The sequence below is a fragment of the Capsicum annuum genome, chromosome 8 (genome assembly GCF_002878395.1).
Source record: "Capsicum annuum cultivar UCD-10X-F1 chromosome 8, UCD10Xv1.1, whole genome shotgun sequence".
Taxonomy (NCBI): domain Eukaryota; kingdom Viridiplantae; phylum Streptophyta; class Magnoliopsida; order Solanales; family Solanaceae; genus Capsicum; species Capsicum annuum.
In genome coordinates this window covers 115,967,674-115,992,521 of record NC_061118.1, presented here as the reverse complement: position 1 = coordinate 115,992,521, position 24,848 = coordinate 115,967,674, and the positions used below count along the sequence as shown (strand labels likewise).

The following is a 24,848-nucleotide window of genomic DNA, read 5'->3' as shown; positions in this document are numbered from 1 at the left end:
ATATTCATGTACATATGTGTTGTTTTTTATTTGTATATATATATTAGAACTATTATTAGAGATAGTGCGAGTTACCATTTGTGAATTTTCTGCTTGTAGGTGATGTGCTCATAGGTTGTTTTACTTACCTTATTTTATGCTTTACTCAATTGTCTTATGATACCTACTTAGTATAAGTGGACCATACTCGCCTCTATTGTGACTTTTCAGTGTAGATCCTAGCACGATTATGATACATAGAGGTTGATATTATGTTGTTGATTTGTGTTATTCAAGGTACTGGATCATTCTCCCGTTCAGGGTGGGTTCCAAATCTCATTTTATTTTATTTATGTCTTTATTCAGATAAGCATAGATTTTGTACTTTTGATTTCATATTTGTACTTTGATGCTCTTACGATATGACACTAGGTTCTTGGAAATTTTTAACATTTCTTTCAGTCTTTTGCTATTATTTTGGTTGTATTGGTCTAACTCAGTTCCAAAAGTCTCATCTTGCATTATGTTATTGTGGGTTTTGGTGCTCATTTATTAGTTTTGGTGATTTTCTTATTTATCATGGCTTAAATGCGATAAGTGCAATCATGATCCATTTTTGGGTCGTGACATTCTCCCATGAGATTTGGAGTTTAGTTGGTTTGGCAAGTTATTATCAGTGTTTTGTAGAGGGTTTCTCATCTATTAAGGTTACTTTGACCAAGTTGATATAGAAAAATATGGTATGTTAGTGGTTGAATGTATGTGAGAAGAGCTTCCAAAATCTCAAATAGTTGTTGACATCGCCTCCGAAATTAACTTTGCCCAAGGACGGCATGGGTTTTCCTCTGCCTTATGATGCTTCTAGTATTGGTTTGGGTGCGGTGTTGATGCACAAGGGTAAGTTGATTATTCATGCCTGTCATTTGTTTAATCTTCATGACAAGAATTACCCTACCCATGATTTGGATTTGGCAACCATGGTGTTTGTATTGAAGGTATGGTGCCATTACTTGTATAGAGTTCCTTGTGAGATCTTCTCTTATTATCATAGTCTTCAGTACTTTTTTAATTAGTGAAATATTAATATGAGACAGCAACATTGTCTTGAGTTGCTATAGTATTATGATCTCACTATTCTCTACCATTCAAGCTGGGCTAATATGGTTGCGAATGCCTTAAGCTGAAAGTCGACTAACTGCAGGAGCTACTTGATAAGGGTTCGATTTGCCCCAGTGCTTCATCTAAGGGTGCCCCAATCTTATTTTTTTAAAACAATAATTGTAGTTTGAGGATATGTATTAGTTACATACATTTGAATAAGGTTACCATCCATAACGAGTATCCCTTACCTCGCATAAATGCCTTTTTTTACCAGTTGGGTGCATTAGTGTTTTCCAAAATTTATTTTATATAAAGTTATGATCAATTGAAAATTCAAATTAAGGATATATCAAAAAAAACTTTTAGAACTCAGTATAGCAATTACAAGTTTTTTGTTATGACTTTCGGGTTGACAAATGCACCTGTAGCCTTTAAGAGTTTAATGAACAAAATCTTTAAGTCATTCTTGGATTCCTTTTCTATTATTTACATTGATGATATTCTTGTCTACTCTAAGAGTAAAGAGGAAAATATCGATCATCTTTATATAGTCTTGGAGATTCTAAGGGAGAAACAATTATTTTCTAAGTTTTCCAAGTGCGAATTCTAGTTGTCTTCAGTTTATCTAGTGGGGCATGTTGTTTCTGAAAAAGGGGTGATGCCGAATCCCTAGAAGATTGAGGTGGTAACGAATTAGTTTCAGCCTTGTTCAGTTTCTGAGGTAATATGTTTTACAGGGCTTGCTAGATATTGCAACAAATTTGTCAAGAACTTTGCATCTTAACTCAAAAAGAGGTGCAATTTTTTTAGTCAAACCAATATGAAGAAAGCTTCCAAAATCTCAAGACACTCTTGACTACATCGCCTATCCTTTTATTGCTAGTTAAAGGTCAGTACTTTATAGTGTTTTGCGATGCTTCACTTTTAATTCTAGTGCTATGTTGATGTAGGATAAGTATGTTATTTAGCCTATAATTCTAGGTAGTTGAAGCCACTTAAGAGGAGTTACCCAACCCATGACTTAGAGTTGGCACTGAAGATCGGGAGACATTATCTTTAAGTTGTCAAATGTGAGGTCTTCACAGACCATCACAACTTGCAGTATATAATGACCTAAAAGGATTTGAATCTAAGGCAGCAGAGGTGGATGGAGTTGTTGAAGGATTATGATGTGACCACTTAATATCATCCATGTAAGGCCAATGTAGTGGCAGACGCATTGAGCTGGTAGATGCAAGTATGGGTGGCTTATTATTTTTATAGGCATCCAGGTTAGAATTGGATAGAGAGTTCCAAATTCTAGCATCTCAAGGAATACAGTTTAGAGTCTTAGATTGAGGTGGTATGTTGACCAGTATTGAGGTAAAGTCAGCATTCATGTAATAGATTAAGGCCAAACAAAGGATAAAAAGTTGAATGCACTCCAAAAAAAGGTATGTAAAGAGCTGGAAGATGTCGCTTTTGATGTGGAAGAAGTGTTTTGATTTAAGGAAAGATTATGTGTTCCTTGGGTTGGAGATCTGATCCATGATATACATTCAGTGGCCCATAGTTCGTGTTCTTCTATTTATCTGGGTACAACCAAGATATTTTTTGACTTGAGAAAGTTGTATTGGTATCCCGGAATAAAGAGAAACATAGTGAACTATGTGTCCAAATGTTTAAATTGTTAGCAGGTGAAATATGAGAACCAAAGGCCGTTGGGATTGTTTCAGAGGATACCTATACCCATGTGGAAGTGGGAACATATTTCTATGGACTTCTTAGTGGGTATCCTTAAGACATTGAGGTGGTATGATTCTATTTGGGTGATAATGGATTGGTGAACGAAGTCAGCCTATTACTTTCCAGTTTGGGTAGAATATAATTCTCAATAGTTGGCCAAGGTTTATGTTAAAGAGATTGTGAAGTTTCATGTGGTTCCACTTAGTATTATTTTAGATAGGGAGGCTAATTACACCACTAAGTTTTGGCATAGACTATATGCGGAGTTGGGCACCAAGCTCAAGCTTAGCATAACTTTTCATCCTCTGATTGATGGTAAGTCGAAGTGGATGATTCAGGTCCTAGAGGACATCTTGAGGGCCTATAGGATTGACTTTGGTGATCATTAGACCCAATTGCTTCCATTGTGTGAGTGTCACGACCCAAAAACTGAGGGTCATGATGACACTTGTCGCGGCAAGCCATGACAAGTAAGCCTATCCCCCGAACTGATGAAAAGTCAGATTAAAAATCAAAATCCAAGGTAAGGCTTCTAGAATGAAGTTGAACCATATAAATACAATAATAGCAGAAAATACATAACAATGATACCATAAATGACATTACCCAAACCAGGGCCTAATCATATCGGGCATCTTAAGTCCGACAGGATCGGAGACCACCCCCAACACCCTACTATAACCGTCTTTTGCCCTATGTCGGATGAATTCCAAGCATATAACATGATATAATAAAATTTAATGGAAGATATTTAAAGAAGTTCATAACCATAACCAACCAAATATCCAACAAAACATCCAACCAGTGTCAACCGTAATAACAATACCAATGTGAAGGTTAACATCAATACCAACACCACTCATGCTCATTGTAGTCACACAAAGCCTCTAACTAAAATCCAAAACATTCAGTCGGGACATACCCCTGACCATAGCTAAAACCAAAGTCCAAGAAATAATGGAAAGTATAAAAAGAAGTCCATAGCATGAAATGGAGTCTTACGGTGTATGGAAGCTCACCACTTTAGTCTGACATGAATGTTATCCCCGAATCAAAGTCACTGAGCAGAAGGAGTAGTATAGCTGATTGCTACATAGCATAGGGATACAAAGTTCAAAGATGGTTAGCATGTCAACACTAGCATGTACTCACGATAAGGATAAAATAATGTCATTATTTAAAACCAAAGCAAATCACCATATACAATCACATACATACATATATATCATGTCAGGAAAGAGAACCGGGTTTAGCATTTATTTAAAATCTTAACCTGGGTTGTATAGCTTTACTGTCATAATCCACCCATGGGCTATATGGGTCCAGTTTTACCCCTAAATGGGCCCAGTGCATGTAGTTGCATGAACCAAAGATATCGTAGGGGCTGGGGATTCTTGTGTACCCTTCTCCCTCCATGATACATATATTCAAGTATAAACTTGGGGGATTCCCATGTACCCACAAGCATATGGTCACCATGACCACTTTTCATGTCGATAAACATGATTTTCTAGTGTCTATCCATTGGAATCACACCTTCACGGTTATATATTACAAGCCACCATTAATGCCCAATTAAAATATTCAACACATAAGCCAACCAAAATTTCCAAGAGTCAAGTATTAAGGCATCATGATATGATATCGTCATAAAACAATATCTTGAAAGCAATGTCATTAACCAAGTCTTAGGAGATTCCCATTTACCCCATAAGATTTCCAATTAAACCAAATCCATGGCCACCAAGTCCTTCCCAATCATTTAAAACCAACCAAACCAATTTAAGTTTCATTACCATATTATGCAATGCATAGATTTCAAAAATAGTCAAACTATGTGACAAAATCATTCTCATTGCCATTTTAACAAACATGTTGAGGGAATATAGTTTCCAAGACCAAAACCAAGTATCAATTGAACATTCCCATGTAACCACATGTTGAAACAATTATTATAACATAAAAACCATAAGGAAACATGGGAATACATTATCCAACCAAGAACAACCAAAACCCACAACATATATTCAAAATACAAACATTACCATAATAATACCATGGAAACTGTACATTAAATCTTTATTTTAGTTGAAATAACAATGAGGGAGGAGTAACATGCCTTAGACAACAAGGAAGATGGAGAGAAACCGCACTTAAGAGCCTTAATTGATTGCCTTAATGAAACCCTAGCCTTTTCTTGAACCCTAAGCTTGAGAGAGATTTTAAGAGTATTTTTGAGTGTTTGATTGAGAATAAAAGGTTAACAAAGTCCAAAAGGGTGTTTTATGTCCTGGGGCCAAAAGGAGTTAAGAGGGAAAATGTCTAGAATGTCCCCAAGTGACACTATTCAGAATCCAAGGAAAGATGGTTCGTGTATGGAAGTTACCACTAGGAGTAGTAAGGTATTGGCAAGCACTCCTGTGGGCAAGCCTATGGTTCATATTATGGCAAATGATATTGAAGAGGTGGAAATTGATCATCCAATGGATTCTGAGAAACTGGATGAGGTTATTGATGATACACCATCTAAATATCAGTATGTTAATGAGCTGGAGAAGTGCAAGGGAAAAGAAGCTAAAGTGGTGGTTACTACTCTCCCAAAATAATCTACTTCATTTCCCCATCGATTGAAGAAGAAGGCTAACAACACAAAGTTTGGCAAATTTATGGCCATAGTTAAGCAATTGATGATTAATTTGCCATTGCTGGAGGCATTGTAACAAATGCCCCGGTATGCAAAGTTCATGAAAGACCTTGTCACTAAGAAGGGAATGGTTAGATATTAGCTGGTGGTCAATCTCCATCATTGTGGTGCTATCTCTACAAGGTATTTAGTGCATAAGAAGGTAGACCCGGGAGCATTTACCATCTCGTGCATTATTGGGCCTCTTGATTTTGCAAATTCTCTCTATGATTTGGGAGCTAGTATAAACTTGATGCCACTTTTTGTGTATAAGAAATTGGGTTTGGGGAATCCTACTCCCACAAACATAAATTAGTAATGGCGGACAGGTCTTTGAATGGCCTGTGGGAATTCTATATAATGTATTAGTAAAGGTGGCCAATTTTATATTTTTGGCTTATTTTGTCATTCTCGATTGCTAGGTGGACTTCGAGGTATCCATAATCTTGGGTCGACCTTTCCTTGCAACCGGAGTGTACTTATTGATTTAAGGGCAAATGAGTTACTGTTCAGGCTAGATGATGCGGTAGTTTGACTCGATGTATGCTGGTCCATGAAACAGCATAAAGATACAAGCGTATTCTCTATTGTGGATGTCTATTATGAGGAGGATTAGGAAGTTCCTATAGAACAAAAATTTGTTGTAGAGTCTTTAGTTGCTGTATTGATGAATTTTGATCATGACGGAATCAAGATTATGAGGAGATTGTGTTTGCCTTAACAGGCATGGAGTCTTATTCATATGCACCCAAGAAGTTGGATTTAGACTTGAAAAATCATCCAAGTCCACCTGCTAAGCCTTCTATAGAAGAGCCACCTACCCTGGAGCTGAAAGAGTTGCCCGACCATTTGAGGTATATATTCCTAGGTTGTTGGGGTAATACGCTATCGGTTGGACGATTGCAGATATCATCGGCATCCCTCCTGGTATTTGTACATATAAGATTCAGCTAGAGGAGGATTACATCCTGACTATTGAGCACCAGCATTGTCTAAACCCACCTATGCAAGAGGTGGTGAAGAAAGAAATCATCAAGTGGCTAGACACAGGAGTGGTATACCCCATTTCAAGCAGTAAAGGGGTGAGTCCCGTTTAGTATGTGCCCAAGAAAGGGGACATGATAGCTGTGGCTAATAAGAAAAATGAGTTGATCCCACTCAGGCCTGTTACTGGGTGGATGGTATGTATGGATTACAGAACACTCAACTCGTGGACACTGAAGGACCACTTACTAATGCCTTTCATGGATCAAATGCTTCATTGACTAGCGGGAAGGGGTTGGTAATATTTCTTAAATGGGTACTATGGTTACAACCTGATTTCTATTGCTCCTGAAGATCAGGAAAAGACGACATTCACGTGACCATATGGTGTGTTTGCTTTTAAGAGGATGTCTTTCGCTTTGTGTAATGCACCCACCACTTTTCAGCGGTGCATGATGTTGATATTTTTTGATATGGTAGAAGATACCTTAGAGGTGTTTATGGATGAATTCTTGGTGTTCGGTGATTCTTTTAAGCTCTGCTTATTGAATCGTAGTTTGGCGGTGCAGCGGTGTGAAGAGTTCAACTTTGTCCTTAATTGGGAAAAATGCTACTTCATGGTAACGAAGGGTATTGTTCTTGGTCACAAAATTTCTGCAAAAGGCATTGAGGTCAATAAGGCAAAGGTTGAAGTGATTGAGAAACTACCTCCCCATATCTCTGTCAAAGGGGTACGTAGCTTTCTTAGTCATGCGGGGTTCTACCATAGCTTCATAAAGGATTTCTCAAAGTTTTCAAACCTTCTTTGCAAACTATTAGAGAAGGAGGCTAAGTTTAGTTTTGATGATGACTGTAGTAAGGCTTTTGAATGCCTTAAGCTGAAACTAGTGGAAGCTCTAATTCTTGATGCTCTTGATTGGACAAAGTTGTTCGAGGTTATGTGTGATGCCAGTGGAGTGGCACTTGGAGCCGTTCTTGTCCAAAATAAAGAGAAGTAGTTCCATCCAATATATTACGCAAGTAAGGCCCTAAATAGGGCATAAAAGAATTATACTGTGATTGAACAGGAACTTCTAGCAGTTGTGTTTTCTTTTGAGAAGTTCCATGCATATTTCTTAGGAACTAAGGTAGTGGTGCACACTGACCACTCTGCCATGAGGTACTTAATGGCGAAGAAGGATGCTAAGCTAAGGTTGATCCGGTGGGTATTGCTAGTTTAGGAATTTGACTTTGAAGTTAAAGATTGAAAGGGATGTGAGAATCAGGTGGCAGATCACTTATCCAGACTAGAAGTTGAGCAGGCAGTCAAGGACGATTGATGATTCCTTTTCGAATGATAAAATCTTGGTTGAAGTGCTCGAAAAAGTACCTTGGTATGATGACTTTGCAAACTATTTGGTAAGTGAAGTAATGCTGGAGAATCTTTCCTTTCATCAAAGAAAAAAGTTTATCCAAGATGTGACACATTATTTCTGGGATGAGTCGTATATGTTTCAGCGATGTGCGGATGGAATTATTAGGCGGTGCATCTTATAAGTAGATATGTTGAGTATACTGGAAGTGAGTCATTCTTCCCCAGATAGAGGTCACCATGCAGGTTATTGGACTACAAGAAAAGTGCTTCAAAGCGGTTACTATTGGCCCTCCTTATTCAAAGATGCCTACGAATTCGTGAAGAGATGTGACCAATGTCAAAGGCAAGGGTCTATCTCAAAGCACCATGAGATGCCAGTGTCTAAAATGTTAGAGGTAGAATTATTTGATGTCTGGAGCATTGACGTCATGGGGCCCTTTATGAGCTCATTTGGGATGAAGTACATATTAGTTTCCGTCGACTAAGCGTCAAAATAGATCGAAGCAGTGGGTTTGATGGATAATGAAGGAAAGCGGGTTGTTACATTCTTAAAGAGAAATATCTTCTCTTGCTTTGGGGTACCACATACCATCATATGCCATGGAGGATACCACTTTTGCAACAAGATGTTCAAAGCTTCCTTGGAAAAATATGGATTTAAGTAGCATAAGGTGGCTACCCAATACCACCCACAGACAGTGGGCAAGTGGAAATCTCTAATCGGGAAATCAAAGCTATCCTTGCCAAGACTATAAATGCTAGTAGGAAAGATTTGTCTAGGAAGTTGGATGATGCCTTATGGGCATATTGAACAGCTTTCAAGACACCTATTGGCATGTCACCATACCAATTGGTTTATGGAAGGAATGTTATTTGCCGATTGAGCTGGAGCATAAAGCACTGTGGACACTAAAGTGGCTTAACCTGAACTGGAATGAAGCAACTGATATTAGATTAGGGCAGCTGAATGAGATTTATGAGTTCCATCTTAGAGCTTATGAAAGAACTGATTTATACAAGGAAAGACTGAAAAAGTACCATAACCGTAGAATTGAAAAGTGGGATTGTCAGAAAGGTGACTTGATGCTCCTCTTCAACTCCAGACAAGCTTTTTCTAGGTAATCTCAAATCCAAATGGTCTGGCCCATTTAAATTTAACCAAGCCAACTCATTAAGAGTAGTGAAACTCGAGAATGAAGACGGAAGTGTCTTCAAAGTTAATGGGCAGCGGGTGAAACTGTATATTGGTCCAATGGATTCGATAAGGAGTATTACTACCATTTATCTCGATGAAGTCTGAGTAATCAAGATAACTGAGTCGTGCCGCGATAATAAATCAGGAACTAGTGGGAGGCAACCCACATTGTATTGTTGTAAAGCATTAGTTTAAGTTGTTTGGTTATTTTGTGCAAGCTGAAGTATTTGTGTAAGTGTGCAGGTATGATAGTGCAGAAAACCAGAAGCTAACAGAGTTGGGGGTGATCGATGGACCAACCAACGGACCATCGCTGCCTTGACTGGCCATCGTGGGGAACCATCATAACAAATGTTGCAAACCAAGTTATTGGAAAGTAGCGATGGGTTGACCGATGGACCATCCCAAGCTCAAAGGATCGTCAGTCTAACCGTCGCTAACAAGTTGCAAATAAGGTTACTGGAAAGAGTGCGGTGGGTCATCCGATTGAACGTCTCACCTACAACAGACCGTCGCTTGAACGATTGCACTTAACCCTATTTTAGAGGGTCGGGTTGGATCAATTTAAATTGCCGAATATTTCATCCTTATCTGACCCAAACAGTTTTAAATGGATAATTTATAGTAGTTAAGTAATGCTCCAACTGTTCAAGTGTCTGAGACTATTTATTTTCCATGCATTCAATGTACCTAAGTCTTTTCATTCTCTTCTAAATCTTCTCCTCTTCTGTTTTCCATCTATTTAAACTCCATTCTCTTCTTCTTATCTTTCCATCACAAATAAAACAAGTCTTTTACAAAAACAAAAGTCCAATTATTGTTCTGAGTTCAGTGTCCAAGTCAGAGTAGTTACCAAGTACTGCATTACTCAGGTATAATTTGTTCATCACTCTTTATTTTACTCAACATGAGAAACAAATGAAATAGTTCAAGGCAATAATGTTGAAAAAATTCTCTTCTCTTATTGATACTGTGTGGGTTTAAATTAAGTCAAAACCTGATAAACACTGCCCTGGGTATAGTTTGAGTAGCCCATGGACCAAAAATGGCAAAAGTTGTGATGTATTATTGATATAAATGCCATGAAAATCATGTTTAAAATGAAGTGTACACAAGGTGCTCGATAAAATGCCAAAATGAGGCTCAAATTTGAAAAGTTCAGGCGATGGCTAATGCGACGAACCGTTGGACACCCGACAACCCATCACCTGAAGCCGTCACAACTTTCCCAGAACTAACGTTACTGGAATCGAACCTATATTTTGGTTCGATGAACCATCACCCTACTCATCGCTGGTCGACAATATTTCTATCTTTCGGTTTGAGTTCGTAAATTGATAAATACTTCCTTTACAGGTAATATAGCAAACAAAATAGCACCAACCATAGGCAGGGGTAGAGGCCAAAGAGCCAGGCAGGATCCATCACAGGGTTCGGATGCACCGGCTCACAACACCCGATAATAATGCCAGGTAATTTCTTTATCCTCCCAGTCAGAAGAGGAGGGTGAAAGATGTAGCAGTAGTAGCTCGAAAATGAGTTCGGTTGAGGAAGGGTTTGAAGTATTTAATCTCATCAAAGAGGATTTTCCAAAACAAGAGGACCCAAATATAGTTGAGCATAAGGACCCGCAACCGCGGGAGGCTATCAGGTGGCAGGTTGAAGGCGCTCGGGATCATTTCTATAGAGGGCTCGAGAAAATGAACAAGTTGGAAGTCAAGAGACCTATTTTCAAGGAACATCAGATTATGACTACACCTCTGCACGAGTATCCAGAACTCGAGCATCGATTCAATGAATATGAGTAGGCATGGATGAGTAGACCACTCGAAACCTATCAACTGAATCTGATTCGTGAGTATTACGCCAACTACTTGGCATTGATGGAGAAAGACTGTCCCCCAGGTGCATCAGTCAGTGACAGGAACAATCTAGAAATAGTTCCTGTGAGTGGAGTCAACATAGATATCTCAGAGCATACATTGAATAGATTTTTGTTCGGGCCTAAATATCATATAGCAATACCAGATTTGGAGCATCGATTTTTCACAATGAACAACCAAAGGCCTTGGCTGGCCAGAATATTGAGAGAGAAAAGGTGCGCCTGCGAGGTTACACAACCCCCACAAAAGGATATCTAAGTTGTCCCTAAGCTTTAGGACCATGTTCTGGTGGGAAATTGTGAGACTAAGGCTAATGCCAATAGGCGGTGATGACCACTTAGAAATCAATAGAGCTGTGATTGTTACTGCATTGATTAAAGGATTGACAGTGGATTTTAGCCATATTATTGGTGATGAACTATTTACCCATGCTCATAGAACTACCACTGCACTGCCATTTCCATGTCTTATCATAGATTTGTGTAGTCAGGCAAATGACCCTTTAATTAGTGGAATTGATAATGACGTACGGGCAATGCATAAACAAGATATTGAGAAGTCAAGGAATTCCTTAAGGTTCAATATGAGAGTCAATAGACCTACAGCATATCAAACTCAGTCGGAACCAATTCCTAAATCATCAAATGATCCTTAAGGTATTCCATTACCTCTTGATACATATGTGCCTCCTACAACATCTGGAGGTTCAGCTATGATGCCTATGGATGGGACTGTAGATTCTGCATCAGTCCTTCCTCAGTATTCTGAATACAGGTTAAACCAAAAGAACTTTGTGAAGGCCGTCCGAACCCAGAAAAGGTTTGAAAAGCAGTTAGCTATATGGGGGAAGATTTCAAACCCTTTGTTGAAAGAATTATAGAGGCAGCAGTACCTCCTTTCAGGAAAATTCAGCTAAAATAGATGATATTAAGGAGCGAATCAATAAGAAGCTGGATGCCATGTCCATTCTAAATTTTTCCAAATTTATGGTAGACTTTAGATAGGCTCAAGCAGATATACAAAAAGCTAAAGCGGCAGTCGCAGCAGTCCATAATTAATCCAGGCCAGATTACAGGTAATGAGGAAGAAGGTCTTGTTGACTTAATAAGGAGACCAATCAAAGATAAGGGTAAGAAAGTAGCAAAGAAAAATGGAAAAGCCAAGAAAGCTGCAAAAAGAGCAGCTAAGAAAAGGAGACTCAAAGCCATGATACCGGAGGAAAGAGAAGACTATGATATGTAGAAAACACTTAAGAGGTCGTAGAGAACAGAGGAAAAGTGAAAGATAAGACTGCAGGATGAAGCTGCTGGTGTTTCCACAAGTTTGACCCCAGCTAGGAGGCCCATTTCTGACCCTATTCACCGTGAGATCCCTCCGATTTTGGAGGATGTTGATGTGAGGACCCTTACCACCATAGGGGTCAATGTTGCTAAAGATTAGGCTAAAGCAGCCTCAGGCCATTCGATTGACGCCTCTTCTGATAAGCGTCTGTACAAGTATTTTTCTCCCTTTGTTCTTACTTTGCATGCATTGGGAACATTGCCTCATTTTTAGGGAGGGGGGGGGTGATACTTGTACCTTGGGTGTTTTTGTTGCCGATGTTCTTTTCCCTCATGTTTTTCTAGGTGAACCGACATGTCTAAATTGCATTTTTATTTTCATATGATGTGCTGCAAATATTGTCAAGTGATTATTTATAAAAGTAATTTTTTGTTCTGTTGGCTTCATTGTGTATATATGGATTATAAGTGATTGTAGAAAAGTATTTTAAATTTTTAAATAATTATTTCTTCTTACCATGTGGTAAAGTGTTGTGCAACCATTTGTGACTCTGAAACTGGAATTGGAATGTAAAGTGAAGCAAAGCATAGCTATGTGATATGAATCCCAAGAGTTAGTAGGATAGGATTTAACTCAGTGCCTGTGTGTGTAAGTATTTGCATAGTTCTGTCATAAGTGTTACACCTAGAACTTGCCCGGTTCATTGGATATTGTCGTGTGTTTGACCCAATAAGATAGGATAGTAGGCCTACTTGTTTTGTTAGTCCACTTATCTAAAATAATGACCCACCAAAAACATTTTGTTTTTTTGTAAGCCTTGTTAAGCTTCGCTAGTATTTGTTCTATCCAAATAATCTTGATTCACTCTCTAGAAGGTGTTAACATTTAGCTTTGGACCTGGTCAAATTTTGGACATTATGGACTTCAAGTTAGGCAAATTTCCTAAGTTAAGGGTGGCTACTATTCGATTGTTAGCGGCCTAGGAGGGCGAGTTGAAGTTGATTTGAGAGGTAGCATCCGACCCTGGTCTAGTTAAACGTCTAAATAGATATTATGTACCTCAACTAACTGCATAATAATAAGTTGAGGGTGGCAAATGTTTCTTTTCTTCTACAAAAAATACTAGGTTATAGAAAGGCCTCGAATGGATAATAAAGATTGTAAATGAGCAAAAGGAACTGAAATCCTAGTGAGTAGCTACCCAAAGGGGTAAGGAGAGTGAAGTTTTGTACTTTAAGTCATTTGTCCAAATGATCAACCCTCACCGAGCTTAAAACCTCGTTACAACCCTTAGCAAGTCCTGCTTCATCTTGGCGAGTCAATCATGAGAGAACGTTAGATGATAAGGGCAAGTTGTTGGGTGTACACTATGTTTGTAACTTCTTTTCTGTGAGTGAGAGTCTTAGTTTCATCCATGACTTGATTTTATAATGTGAAGTGAATTTCTTTGACCATGAGGGCACGTTGAGTTATACCTGGTCTACTTAATTCTTTGGGGTGTTGTATCTATGGCTATGAATATGCTGATTTGTAGTTAATGTCAGTAGTAGATCCATATGTGTTGAGATCACATAGAAGAATGGGCATTTGAATAATTGTATGATCGTGTTGGTTTGACTGTGAAATGCCCATCATTATGTCTTTCATATATGCATCTTGGTGTTGAGTTGCTTAAGGAAAAGCAATTTCCATAAGTTGAGGATGTTTTATGTTCCGGCTTTTGACGGAACATTTTAGGCCTTTTTCTGAGGATAATTGTGTACTTTCAATAACTTATTGTTGTATTTAACATTGGACATTAGTGTTTTCAGGACAAGAACTGAGCGTGAAGAGTAACTTGGAAAAACTGGGAAAAACAAGAAAAAAATGACAAGCGACGACTTAGACTACGGACCTTCGACCCTGCAATGAACCGTCGCCTAGAAGCAGAAGGTAGTGTCACTAGAAGTCCCACGACGGTCCAGGCGATGGACCATCGACCCTGTGATGAACCATCGATCTAATCGTCACTCAAAATCAGAAGACAATGTCACTAGAAGTCCCGCGATGGTCCAGGTGATGGACCGTCGACCCTGTGATAAACTATCGGCCCAACCATCACAAAGAAATAGAATGCAGTATCATTGAAACTCCAGCGATGGTCCAGGCAACATACCATCACCTCAGCGACCGCCCGTCGCTCGAACCGTAGATCATGATGCAATAATTTCGAGTTTAAATTTTAAAACCCCAGTCCTTGAATCATATTAATACTAAGTATTAGGTTTTATTTTGGGACTTTTGATAGTAGTAATATACTTTCTTCTCTATTGAGAGTATTGTAACATTTTTCTGTGAGATTTGAAGCTAGAACTTAATCTGATTATTATTTCCACATTTTCCATTGAAGATTGAGAAGAATAATATTCTAACTTTTGAAAGTAATCTCTTGAAGCTATTTATGAACATCAATATGACTTTAATATCTTATATGGAGATGAGTGGCTAAACTCCCATAACTAAGGTTATGGGAGCCTTGATGTAGAGAGCTGTTTGGGGTTGTGAATTCATTTGATTTCTAACGTCTATCAAAATTGCATGAATATCTTTTCATTATAATGACATATCTTGGTTTCAAACTTGAGAAGTGAGCCCATGAACACCACTTGTCTGAACAAGAAAGTGGATGTTGGGTAAAGAGGTGATTCACATGAGATCCATAGATTTACCCTTTGGGTTAAGGGTTAAAGCCCTAACAGGATTAACCCTCATGAGAACTCTATTGAATAATACATAAATCCTTTAAGTTCAAATGAAGTAAAGGGTGAAATACCCATTAGGTTGAGAAACACATCGGTAATCCTTAGAATTCAATATTTCTTGCAATAGAAATTAGAAGTTAGAAATCGAACACAAATTCACAACCCTAACTGTTTGAACATCTTGGTGAGCATAACTCTAGTTAACTCATTGTCATTGAAATTATACATGCATAACTCTCATTTGCAGGACCTCTGTGTGATACAAGAACAAAAGAATAATATTAACTCATTAAAAAACCCCTTTATTATGGAACCTTAGATCAACAGTCCATTAAGAAGCAAATTACTTAGTTGCACAAGTATTCCCTGTGGGATTAGACCCCAACCTCTGTTGGTTTCTATATTTGACAACGACCGCTTACGCTTTCGTAACAAAGGTGTAATTTAGGCATATCAGGCGCCAGAGCATGTAGCCGCATGAACCGGAGATATCATAGGGGTAGGATTCCCGTGTACCTTTCGCCCTTCATGATACATATATACAAGTATAAACGTGAGGGATTCCTATGTACCCCACAAGCATATGGTCACCATGACCACCCCTCATGTCGGCAAACATGAGTTTCTAGTGTTCGTCCATCAGACTCAAACCTTGACAGTTAGCTATTACAACCCACCATTATTGACCAATTAAAACATTCAACACATAACCCAACCACTGATTCGAGGAGTCAAGTATTAAGGCATCATGAAGAGGTATTATTATACCTACTATAGCTTGCAATCAATGTCAATAGAAAAGTCTTATGGGATTCCCATGTAGCCCATAAGCTTTTCAATTAAACCAAAGCCCTGGCCAACAAGGCCTTCCCAATCCATTTAAAACCAACCAAACCAATTTAAGTTCAATGACCATATTGTGCAATGCAAAGATTTAAAAAAGTAGTCAAACTATGCGACAAAATCATTCTCATTGGCATTTTAACAAACATGTTGAGGGCATATAGTTTCCAAAACCAAAACCAACTATCAATGGATCATTCACATGTAACCACATGTTTAAACCATTATTATAACATGAAAAACCATAGGAAAATATGGGAAAACATTATCCAACCAAGAACAACCAAAACCCCCAACATATATTTAAAAACCCAAACATTACCATAATAATACCATGGAAACTGTACATTAAATCTTTCTTTTAGTTGAAATAACAATGAGGGAGGAGTAACATGCCTTAGACAATAAGGAAGATGGAGAGAAACCGCACTTAAGAGCCTTAATTGATTGCCTTAATGAAACCCTAGCCTTTTCTTGAACCCTAAGCTTGAGAGAGATTTTAAGAGTATTTTTGAGTGTTTGATTGAGAATAAAAGGTTAACAAAGTCCAAAAGGGTGTTTTACGTCCTGGGGCCAAAAGGAGTTAAGAGGGAAAATGTCCAGAATGTCCCCAACATAAACTATAAAAATTCCAATATGTGGGTAAGAGTTGACCTTCCAACTCATCACCACGACTGGTACTATCTATTCGTACCCAGAACAAAAAGTTGGACATCCACACACTGTCTACCATACGACTCCATGGCCCCAACTAGTGACCAGACCATATGACTAGTATGGTCCAGTTGTACCCAAGACATAAACCAAGGGGATTGATACTGGACATCATACGACTGCATCTTACCACTCTTACCCTACCCTCACGAATTTTAGTGAGCCACTCTTACTCAGAGCTAAGTCAAGTTACTAAGTTTCAGATAAAATGAAAGACAAACCCAATAAACCGTCACCACACTATATGACCCGTACCCACCAAGTCATAACCACAATAGAAACCCAACCACCACGTACTAGACAACTTACGAGTTGGGTCACCTGACCGGTACCTACACTATACGACACGTATGTTGAGTCATATGATTATCAGAAGGTTCAAGATATAGATTATTTTCAAGGGTCAAAACCTAGGGTGTTTTAATAAATCACCCCAAAATCTGGTGCCACGGTGGAAGAACCAACTAAGTACATATCAAAATCATAATGTACAAGTGATATTTCAAAAACGAATAAAATATGTCTCTAAATATGAAAATAAGAGTTAAACTAAACAAAAGGAGGTAGTACATCAACATAGGAAGTATGGACCGGCCATTACCTAAAAATACTCCAAGTATCATTTAAAATTAGCTACCGTGTGGCGCACTCGTACCTGGATCTATACCCAAATGGTGTAATAGGGATGCATATGGTCCACTTGTACTCAGTAGGTATCATAGGCTGTTTGAGCAAAGTAGAAAATAAAGTATATAAACACAAACTATAGAGACGTCACCTGTAATAAGAAAATGTCACAATCGGTAGCCCACACCATCTACATTGAAAGTTCTACAATATATACATACCTCAAATACAAGTACGTGAAATAAACACAAATAGATAGATATCAAATTAAGAACAAAAGTATAACACAGAATATGAACAAGGTATGAAATGCACCAGGTTCTAAAAAACCTTCGTATATACCTACCAAGCTGTGCTCTCGAGGTAGGACCCATTGGGGGTTTGTCAACCCATATACAATCCAATAACCAATACCAATCCAACATCCATAACTCTTCTCTGACATATACCTCGGTAGAGAGTTTCATGAATGTATATGATATGAGGATGCAATGGTCACAACCAACCAGAATGATAATATAAAAAATCAACTAATATACCAACCATGTAAGACAAAAATCCACTCAAAATACCAACCATCTATGAATCCAATATAGTCCTTAAACTAATAAAGTAAGATATACAATAATATGTCATTTGATATAACATAAATACAAGCTTAGATATTTTCCACCAAGAAGAAAACAACCAATTATGTAAATACTAGGCTAATAACATCATATATGGCCCCACATGACTAACATAGCAAATAATGTCTCAAAACCACCAAATTAGAAACACATAGGCTCCCGCATGGGCACAAAACAATAAGAAAAAACTTTGCATGATTAGTTCCCATACCCACAACATGATTTTATATCAATATTAACTACTCAACCCAATCTAAAGAAAGTTAAGCCATAACCTACCTCGAATGAAGAAAACTAGGTCTGAAAGCCTTCAACATGGAACCTTCCTCTCACAAATGGACTCAAAATAAACTAAAATATACAAATATAGCATCTATGCATCAAAAGGAAGCCAATAATACCCTTATTGCCCATTTTTGAGTTTGGGTTAAAATAGACCCTCTAAATAGGTTTTTCGAAAAAGAAGGGAAAAATGAAAATTTTTGTTCAAAAATATATTATCCATGATTTAAGGAACCAACAGAAGAAATCCAAGTGAAAATAAATTAAAATTGGGGTTTAGATCGAAGAAATATTAATTTAGGATTTTCGGGCCAAAATCCTCAAATTCCACTTTTGAAATAGAGTTTTAACAAGCTTTAGATAACAAGATTTGAAGAAGACTAATTGAAATATGGATTTAGAGCTTATCCAAGCTTGAAAATGTAATAAATCGCTAAAAAAATCTAACACCCAAAGCTCCAAGTATCAAAAATGATGAAAATAATCAAGAACAGGGTATATATTACCTATGTGTAACTTAAGCAGAGACTAGGCAGCTTAAGAGGCCAAGTGACTGGGAAGCTTAAGAGGCCATCATTTAAGCGGCCAAGTGTCGCTTTTGCTGCACTTGCCCTATCTATATGTATCACTTAAGCGGACCTAATGTTGTTTAACCGGCACTCGCTTAAGTAAGCTGGTCATCACTTAATCGTGACTTAGATAGTTAAGCTAGGTGACTTAAGCTACTAACTGGATGATTAAGTGGCCTCCACTTAAGGGACCCAAGTGTTGCTTAAGAAGATGCACCAGTTGAGTGGTCCATCAGCTGGATACATGGAGAACTCAAAGTCTCTACGGACTCCTCGAGATTCATTCAAAATAAGATGCTTCGTACCCAATAGCGACATCAGATTTTTGAAAAAAATATTGTTTTCACAAAATTAACCTTCGAGAACTAATTTTAAAACTTTCTAAATCGAGATTTGAGATGAGATACCAAATCCATAAAATCACACCAAGCATGTTACCAACCCAAAATCTACGCTTTGAATTTACTGATGCAGTCTGGTTTGCCATTTGAAGCATAGAATATTAAATGTTGACCGAAGTCAACTAAAAAGACTTTTTAACCTGTAAAAATCATAAACTCGCTTAAATAACACTAAAATATATTGGAAACTGTGCTAATCATTTCCACACCTCAGAAATACCATAAAGCAACCACGAAGGGGGAGGGGTAAAATGGTGAAATCACATAGAAATGAAAAATTCACAAAATCACCAAAAATCATGTCATTACATCATCCAACACTAAGAATCTAGTTCACCCTCGATCTAAAGGCAAGGGAAATGCTTGAATTAGCAAATAACTGGGGATAACTATCATGATTATCGTACTCGACCTCCCAAGTTGCCCCATCTATGGATCGGTGTGTCCACTGGACCTTAACTACTAAAATATCTCTAGAATACAACCTTCGAACAATGCTGGCTAGAATGGAGATAAGCTCCTCAACAAAAGACAACCTCTCATCTAACTGCACTGAACCCTAAGGAATAATATTAAACTCATCCAGAATCTAACGTTGAAGCATGGAAACATGAAAACTTTGATGATTAACTAATAAATCTCACTACTAGAAATTACCCCTATGGCAACGGTTCAATAACCATTGTGATAGATACAAAAGTCATTGCGATAGAGCTACCACAATGGTTTGGCAGGTGTTCCATATGTGAGCGTTGTAATAAAGATACCGTAACAACTTTTGCGATGGTTTCAGCAACTGTTGCAATAGATAGACCTATCACAATTATTTATTTTAACTCCTATTGGGATGCCTCATATAGTCTATAGAAGCGGTTAAGAACCACTGCAATAAACTATATTGCAATTACAGAAAAACGTTGCAATATACCTATTGCAACAATTTTGGAATATCTACTACAACAGTTGTTGGACTTTTGCAACGACTTTTATCTATCTATTGCAACCCTTTTTGACTCTATTGCAACTCTTTTTGACACCTATTGAAACATATTTTTGCTACCTATGGCAATGCTTTTTGACACCTATTGTAATATTCTTTTGCTACCTATTGCAACATTTTTTGACACCTATTACATTGATGAATAGTTATATATATATAGAGAGAGAGAAATATATTAATATAATTATATATATATACACATCACAACAAAATCTTTAATTAATATAATAATACAAATTAAAATTGTATGTAACTATATAAATTAGTATTTATGTATATAATAAACTATAATACACTAATATCCTTCCAGTACTTTCTCTTGAATTCCTGGACAAAGTGGTTCACCATATCCTTCCTATGTTTTCTCTTGAATTCCTGGACAAAGTAGTTCACCATATCTTGTTGTGGAATTACACTGCATATGTTGTTGTTGTTGAGGTGTGTTAGAATAATTTCATGATCTCATTGGAAGTTAAGTTTGATTTACCTAGGCCAAAAGTGACATCTGCTTCTACTATAGGCATCACGACCTATAAGCACAAGAAACATACAGTCGGAACTTTTTTTTTTGGAAACACTGAGAACATTATCATAGACCAACAAAAGATATCAGAACTACAATCTTTGAGCACCATATAGTTAGAACTTGTAGTCATTTATTTAAGTGTTCAATCAATAGGATCAGATAGTAGTTTTATTGTTTGGATAAAACTTTTAAATAAGTTTAAGGGGGGCTTTTTACGTAAAAAACTTCACAATATGACAACAAAAATAAACTAACATATAGTTGTAGAATATGAATAAACAAAGAGAGTGAAATAAATGTAACACCTTTCATTCAAGCTATATCATCACTAGTTTAACCCCAAGTGGAAACTTCGCTTCAAGTTGTTTTCTGCGCTTTTCAATTGATGCAATTCTCTTGACCTCATAGTTAAGAGTGTCATTTGTACGTTGTAGGATGATCTCTTTAAGAGAGGTGCCTCCAATTTCTTGTAAAAGCAAGGCCAGCTTATAATTATTTCTACACCCTATAAAACTAATTAACTTCACCATCTTTAGATGTTTGTGAACTAAACGAGTAGCTAACTGAGTTGTACGTTCAAAATGACGATGTTCAGTGATACGCTGCAACAACAAAAGAAGACCTCAAATTAGGACCAAACCACTAGTTATGCTCTTAAATATGAGAACTTAAGGCTTCTGCAAAAGTAGCAGTAACAAGTAATGTTACCTCTTCAGCTGAGATATTGATGTATGTTATCTGCCTCAATAGAAAAACTCAAACAAAACAAAATAAAAATATCGAGTATGCGCAATACTGATCAAGGCAGGAAACAGATTGATGAAAACAACCATCTCAAAATGTGGAAAGCAAGTCTAAGACCAGGGACATTTGACTAAGTGAATCCACAAAGTCTAATAATGTGACCATTTTAGGATATAACTTTCCACAAAAAAGCCTAGAAAGTAGGGCACATAGAATAAAAATTATATAATGTTAAGTGAAGGTGTTATACTTATCCTGGCTTTGAAACTAGAAGAAGACAGTCACAGAGTCCCACATACAAAAGTCGCACATGATAAAAAAAGTGAGATCTTTAACCTAGGTTGTGTTAACCCGAAAATGCAACAACAACATACCAAGTGTAATGTCACAAGTAGGGCCTGGGGAGGGTGGCGTGACGCAGCCTTACCCCTACCTTGTCTTACCAAAATGAAAAAAATTAGGAAAAATTAAGGCTTCTTATAGTAATAAAATATAGCGATCAAAATAATGAGAAAAGATTTATAAAAATTAAGAAATAACAACAGTAGCTTCTTTGATATTTTTGGTGTCAAAGATCTCAATCCAATAGACATCAAGATCTTTAATAAATGCAATACCTTTCATTTTTCCTACAAATATGTTACTTTATTTAGGATATGGAACTAAAATATATGCTAAGATCAGTTGATGATACAATTTGAAAACTAGAGGAGATCAAAGACTTCCAGTCGAGTATCGGTGAGAAAATATACAGAATGAAATCCAATGTAGAACAATTGCAAATGATTTAACTACCTGCAGATCACAATAGAAAAAGATATTTAATGTTTTCTTGCTTAATGTTTTAGATGGGTAATCATGTTGCTTATGTATAACAGATCTTCATTTTTGGACCTTGAATTATTACTCAGAAGCTTCCAATCATATATCTGGTAAGTGGTTGCTTGTGTTTATGGTAGTCGATCCCTTTCCTAACTATTTCTTTTTCTTGATTTTCCTATGTTCACACTGGTTAAGGGGTCCCAAACATGAAAATGAGAGTCCGTCGAGTTACCCCGCTTTCTTTTTTGATTTTAAGCTCAGTCTTTTATGTTCCAGTTATCTACTTAGTCTCATGTCAATTTATCACTTCTTCAAAAAAATGTAGCAGCCTTTAGTAATAACTTTGTTATAAATGACCATAGTACTAGAACGATCATTCATATATGGCATTAGCCACATTCTTTACTATTTCGATTTTCCAAGACCAACATGATTTCCTGTTAAAGCTCTTCGAGGTATACCAAACTATTCTATATAATAGAAGAAACTCGACAACACATCACAAAAAGAAGAGCATTTATTTATGTGCATTAACAAACCAGGCTTTGATGTTGAGTCACTGCAATTATAAATGGGCTCAACACCAAATAAAACACCAACCAAACTCGACAACAATCAGCAACTTACCACACATACTCTTCAAACTCATTCAAGGCATTCAGAGTCAATAATGATCTCTGATTGTTCACTTCAGCCACACTCTGCACTTCACATCGTGCCACCAAATACGTATCATCATCCAACTTCTACCTCCTATATCTATAACCCACTGATGCAACCTCCTCCCCTTTAGTCGCAAATAGGTTTGGATCAGCATAACTTAACTTTTTCCCATCTCTAATTAGTACCTGTTATGAGAAATTTTGATTGATATAAGGAGCCTCGACACTCAATGAATATGCTGAATTGATATCATCCTTCACATCAGGCAATGGTTCTTGCAAAGTTTCCTGAATAGAAAGAAAATCTAGATGCGACCCATCACGCTTATCAAAACACAACTTATTCCCAACACACTGAACAACATTATCCCATGAGTAAACAGACCTAGGAGCACACATTAAAGTAGACAAAATCGTATCCATCGCAAAAACAGTAGCTTTATCCTCATTAGCCAAACTATGAATAACAGGATCATCACTAGTAGTAATCTTGAAGAAATTCCTTTTCATAAATCTGTCAAGACGACACTCAATCTTTGGAGTAGTCCAATCATAATATCGGTCGTAAAACTCAAGGCCACCATAGATTAACAAATCTTCAGGCTTAGGAATGGATAATGCAAGCTTTGAGAAAGTCAAAAACGGGATTTGATCAAGCATATTCCATTCAGGCTGAATATCAATAGGCGACTTAAACACCACAGATTCCCTTCTCTGTCCAATATTGGTTCCTGAACGATTGAGATTGTACAATCTATCCCTTCGAGCTCTTTTCTTCTTCTGATCATGCTTCTTCGCATTGACTTCCTCATCTCTATGCTGGGGAAGCTGAGAATGGTTATGATGAGGATTAAGCCTCCACTTCGGGTTAAACTTTTGACTGTGCTACCTATGATGATCCAACTTAGCAGCAGTATCAACAAGATGGAACGAAGAGTCCTCATCAGCGATGAGCATAGCAAATGAATCGCCACCGGAGAAATAGAAAGCAGAATAAGTAGGTTTTTGCTTGAAGTTTGATCCAAGTCGGTTTGAGATGGATCGGGTCCAATCAGCGATCTGGTCGAGCTTGTTAGAGCGGGAGGAAGGGGCAAAAGAAGCATTAGATATTTGGTTTTAACGGAGAGGGAGAAATCCGGTGGACCCCATCCGTCATAATTGAATGGAATGGAGCCAAGTTTGAAACTCACCATTGCTGGTGATATGTATGGATAACAAGTTAACAACTTTTCGGTGGCGAGAAGAGAGTAGAACAATGAAGAAAAGATGATAAAACCCTCATTTCGATTGACGGTTAATTTTTGGTAGGAGCAGTAGTAGTGGCCGGTGGTCTTGGTTAAATTTTTGTGGAGAGAAATAATATGTTAAAGGGATTGTTTTATGTACAAAGGTTTATTTAGTGAATTTTATGGTGGAAATAAATAAACTGTTGTAATAGTTATTTTTTCTAATGAAGCTTTGCCATAGGGGACTCTATCGCAATGGTTTAGAAATCATTATGATAAAATACCCTATTGCAACAGTTATCAAACAATAGCAACGGTTATAACATAAAATAGTTCTACTTTGCAAAGGTTGGAACTGTGGCAATAGACCCACTATAGCAACTCTTTTAGAACCATTGCTAAAAGTTTCGTTGCAATAGGGGTAATTTCTAGTAATGTCTGAGGGAAATACTAACTCATAAGTCACATCCCCAATAGTTCAAAGAATCTCAAATTGCCCAATATACCTGGGGATAATCTTGCCTCTCTTCCTAAACCTCATCACACCCTTCTTAGGTGACACATGAAAAAAGTCTCGATCACCAACTCTAAATCTCAAAGAACGAAGACTATGATCTGCATAGGACTTCTTCCTACTTTGAGCTGCACAATGTCAAGCCAGAATGTCCCAAACTCTATCCAAAGAATCATGAAGAAAGTTTGTACCTCGAGGTCTAATTTTAGAAACCTCAGACCAACTAACTAGAAAGAGACAACGCCTACCATAAAAAGCCTTGAAGAGAGCCATCTCAATACTAGAATAGTAGCTATTATTATACACAAACTCCACTAAAGCTAGATGTTTCTCCCACTGAAATCAAAAGTATATAACACAAGA

General features: G+C 37.4%; 1 pseudogene; it reads right to left on the bottom strand.

Moving 5' to 3' along the window:
- Positions 1–20,530: 20,530 nt before the first annotated feature.
- Positions 20,531–24,175, bottom strand: LOC107838846 (annotated as a pseudogene).
- Between the last annotated feature and the right edge of the window lie 673 nt (positions 24,176–24,848).